Below are 5,132 nucleotides of genomic sequence, written 5' to 3'. Positions count from 1 at the left end.
TTCATATCATGATACACTTATTAAAAATATTCCTGTATAATTATGTTTGGTCTTATTATTTCAAGTCAGTTTTAAAACCTTAAAACCAGTCATCCAGACAAAACAAACTATCAGAAAGACAATCTCTTCCCCTTCCCTAACCCCAGTAACCATGAAGTCAGTTTTAAGACATGACTCCAAACACTGGATTGTGATGACAAATGCTGGGTCCAATTTCTTCATAATCTTTTTTTGTGTGGGATACTTGGTAGAACTCAGGCATGGAAGCCAACATTGACCCTCCAAGCCAAACTGCATATCACTGCATATGGTGTGTAATGACTTGTACATCAATAGGCTTTGGCTTCGATCTACCACCACTTAATTTTTCACTTAATTTCAGCCTGGCATCTACAGTTCTTTTCAAATCTCTTTGTAAGTGACGTCCAAAGTCCCTGAACATGGTTGAGCCTCCAGAAAGGACAATGTTCTTGTAGATAGGACATCTGACATCAATAGGACAATTCTGAAAGACTTCATCTATAACTTCTGAGATAGGCTGTGTAAAGTCTGGATTTGCAAACTCTGGATGAAAAAAGATTTCTGGTCCCAAGAATCTCTCATAACCAACAGCAATGGAAAATTCTTTCTTTGAGATAGCATTGATTCCAGTATACTGTTTAATCCACTTTGATCCATCTGTGTCATACTTGTTAAATTCCTTTACTAAATCTAGGCAGACATAACTGTAACGCTCTTTTACTGCCTGAGCCATTTCCAGAGACTGTTCTGGAGGTATTCCTACTTCTTGATCTCTCAGAAGCTGCTGAATAAAGTATGTTATATTGCGTTCTGTGATTGGAATGTGCTTAATACAGCTGCCCAATCACATATCTTTCTGCCACAGGAATGATTCTCATTTCCTCTTGTGAAGCCAGAGGAGGTCAGGCACGGACCCCATTTGCTTTATCCAAAGATGAACATATAAAAATCAATCACATTTTTCATATGTTAGTGCTGAGCATGTGAAACTGAAAAACAAAAAATATACCATTTGCAATCACATGAAGCAAGTATAATATGTATATAGAGACTAGAATATATGTGTTATTGTTGTTGTTAAGTGCTGTCGAGCCAATCTGACTCATAACATTCTTTTATAGGGTTTCCAAAGAGCAGCTGGCGGAGTTGAACTGCCAGCATTGAGGATCAAACAGTGCCAAACCAGGACTCCACAATATATGTACAATATCTATATGTTAAAAAATAATGAAATGTTGATGAAAAGAAACAAAGACTGAAATAAATGAGTGAAACCATGTTCAAAAATTTGAAAAAATCATTGTAATAAATACAACAAATCTTCCAAAAGTAATTTATAGCTTAATGTTAATATCTTTATCAATATTTAGCAAAGTTTTTTGTGTGTACTAATAGAACAGCTTACATGAAAAGTATAGGAATTTTGTAATTGTTGAAATAATCCTAAAATGAAGAATAAACTGGGAGGAGTCATTTTATCCAATGTTAAGACTTTAATGTGGCTTTTGTTGTTGTTAAGTGCTGTTGAGTTGGTTCTAATTCATAGTGACCATATATAGGGTTTCTGAGGAATGGCTCCTACTTTGCATTTTAAACTGAACTTTGAGTTTGAGTGCTCAACCTATCGCTCCACACTAATACTGAAGTTATAGAGAGATAGACATATAAATCAATGGAACTGAAGAGAGAACCTAAAAATAGGCTCATACTAATAGACTAAAGTTATTTTGAATAGTCCTGCAAAAACAGTTAAATGAAGAAAGGAATAGCCTTTTAAATGAATGAAGTTGTGCCTATTGAGATTTCAAGGGCAAAAAAAAACCTCACATTCAGTCTATACCTCTTTAAAAAAAAAAAAATCAAAATGAATCAAAAGCTTAAGTATGTAAAATAAATCTATAAAGCTTTCAGGAAAAAAAGGTGGAGAGAGTACAAAAATCTCTGAAAACTAGTATTGAGTAAAGAGATCTTAGATTTGACACTAAAAGCATCATCCATAAAATGAAAAATGGGTAGGTACTTCGGCACTCATCACAATTTTTAAAAATGTGTTTTGCGGAAGATACTGTGAAAAGAACAAGCCACATAGCTGACAAAAGACTTGTATCTAAAGTATACAAAGAACTCTTGCATTCAATAGTAACCCCTCAAAGATTTCTATTAAAAATTGTCAAAAGACATAAAAGGGGTATTACTAAAAATGATATAATATGGTAAATAAACACACGCAAAAAAGATAGCCAATATAAAAAAAAAAAAACAAAATAAAAATTGAAACAACCAGACTTCAAATAGATAGATACCTAGCCGAGGTACTAAAATTAATAGTAGTGGTAATACCAAATCCTGGCAAGGATGTGAAAAGCCTAGCTTACTAATAAGTTTCTGGTGGGAATGTAAAATTGTACATCCACTCTGAGGGGAAAAAAAGGCAGTGTCTTTGAAAACTAAAAATGTACTTACTGTTGGACAAAGCAATTTTTCTCCTATGCATCATTTATTTATTATCTGTACAACAGTGTCTAACACCAGAAATAATCCTACTTTTTTGCTGATGTTAATTTCATTTTTTATTTCTTCATTTGAGTTAGGATGTACTTTTGCTACTTTTACTCAAAAAAGCCCTGATGATAGCATATTAATGGTTAGAAGTTTTCCTAATATTATCTGAAACACTGAACTGCATTTTCAAGAAAGTCAGGGATTGTAATGACTGAACAGAGAGACTCTAAGAGAGTTATTAAGACAAAGTGGTCCCATTGGGTCCAGAAAATGATTCTCTGACAAGCTGAGAAATAGCTATAACAACATGGCTACTGGGAGTGAAGTTAATTGAGTTTCCCTTTCCACCACTTCTATTGTGGCATCCTGATCCCCAGGTTCTGTTAACTGGAGACAGACAAGACTTAAAAGACCTGGCCAGACAGTCAGTGATAACTTTAAAACCTCTGGCTGCCTTCTATCTCACTTTGGGGCAGAGATCAGACATTTCTTGTCCAGATTAAAAAAGAAAACAATATTTTAATTACTAGTCTCCATGGTTTAGCTGTGTGGACAGTGCAGGATTGGGTAGTGTATTTCTCTGTTGTGCACAGGATTTCTGTGAGTTGGAAATGACTTGATGGTACTTTTCAGTTAGCAGCTCAGTGTTTAATCATTGCACCAGCAGGGCTCCTTATTTGCACTATATGAAACACACACACACACACACAAACAAACAAACAAACAAACAAACCAAAAAACGAATGCTATCGCAATCAAGTTGATTCCACTCATAGTAACCCAATATAGGATTTCTGAGATTATAAATCTTTATGGGACAGATATCCTTATCTTTTCCCCATAGAATCCCTGGTGGATTTGAACCATCAACCTTGTGGTTACCAATCCAGTATTTATCCCACAACATCACCAGTTCTCATATGTACTGCAAGACACATTAGTAACAATGATAAGATGAAAAAGGAAAAGGATACTAAAATGAGATAGTCCAAAAAAGAAAGTTATAGTGTTCTGTGCAAAAACATATGACATGATCATATTAGGATATAAAATGAAGTCTTGTTCTATATCTTGACTATGGTGGTGGTTACATATGTGATTTAGTAACATACAACTACACATTTACATGGTAAATCAATTAAATTTCCTAGCTATGATATTGTACTATAGTTCCATAAGATGTAATCATCAGGGGGAACTGGGACCTCTCTATACTTTGTTTGTAATTTCCTACAAATCCATAATTACTTAAAAATAAAATGTTAATTACCAAACTTTGGTATAAGATTGGATGGTATAATATTGGAAGCTGGCAAATCAGTTAGCAGGTATGACAGTTTTCAGTAATTCATACGAAACACAATGGTGATTTAGAAGAGTATAGAATTTGGCAAGAGATAAGATCTATTCAGATTCTGATGTAATTTGAAGATATGGGCTATAAGATTAGGAAGACAAAAGGACTTTAGCAGGGGCTGGTGTGTGAATGCTAATATGTTTTACTGAGATAACAGAGGTGGAAATACAGGTATAAAAGGAATAGAAATGAATTTGTCTTTTGGAAATATTAACTTTGAGATGTCCATTAGATAACAAAAGGATTAATTGAGATAGGCAGCAGATATATGCTTGAAGTTAAAATGAAAATCAGGACTGAATATATAAATTTGGAGTCATCATTGTATATTACATTTAAAGTCAAGAAACTAGAAAACATCCCAGAGAAAAGAAAAAGGGGAAAAATAGTTCTGAGAACTGATCTATTTAAACTGTATTTGGTTGGAAAAGGGAGTGGAGTTGGTTAAGCAGAGAAAGATAGCCAAGTGGAATAAGAAGTATTAGAACTGTTAGTGACCAAATGAGTAAATGGTTTTACAAGGGAATATGTGATCAAACTGATAAATTCTGCTGACAGTTGGGGGATGGTGGTAGATGATCACTAATAATTGGTCTTTGTATTTGCAACAAGAACTGAAGAGTTCACTGTTACATGAGCAGGTTCTGCAATACTGGGGTAAAAATGGATCATAGGAGTTTTAGAGACTGAAAAGAGCAGAACAGGAAAGTGGTAAATAAAACTCACTTGAGGTGTTCTGCTGTACAGTGGAGGAGAGGAATTAGTAGATAATCTTGATGGCTTTCCGGAGGCAAAGCTGGAGAGATAATAAAAAATATTTTCATGGAGAGATGGAAAATGGCTGATGCAACAGAGGGAGGAAATGAATGGAAAATGTATTGAGCTCTGAATGTTTTTATGTAACATTATCAACAATACAAATTCGGTGTGTTTTCTGAAGAAAAAAAGAAAAGACAAACTTAATAGGAATAGGAGAAAATAGTGCCAGGAGAAATAATCTAGCTTCCCATTTCATAGCTATAAATGAAATTTAAAAAAAAATAATAATAATGAGAAGATCTTACTATTTCTATTGTTGTGATCATTGTTGTTTTCTATTTATTATTTCCCAAAAGTGCTTAAGAGATATTAACATCTGTGTTGTTGTTTAGTGCCATAGTCAGTTGTGACTCTTACGGACCTTGTATAGGTTTTCCAAGGAACAGCTGGTTAACAATTCAGTTCTTATCCTGTAGTGCCACATCAGGACTCC

At 34.2% G+C, this 5,132-nt stretch overlaps 1 pseudogene; it reads right to left on the bottom strand.

Moving 5' to 3' along the window:
- Positions 1-163: 163 nt before the first annotated feature.
- On the bottom strand, positions 164-899 carry LOC102832175 (annotated as a pseudogene).
- Positions 900-5,132: the final 4,233 nt, after the last annotated feature.

The sequence above is a fragment of the Chrysochloris asiatica genome, unplaced genomic scaffold, assembly GCF_000296735.1.
Source record: "Chrysochloris asiatica unplaced genomic scaffold, ChrAsi1.0 scaffold00008, whole genome shotgun sequence".
NCBI classification, from domain to species: Eukaryota; Metazoa; Chordata; class Mammalia; order Afrosoricida; family Chrysochloridae; genus Chrysochloris; species Chrysochloris asiatica.
Note: the sequence above shows the minus strand (reverse complement) of the source record. Positions and strands in the feature narration are given on the sequence as shown.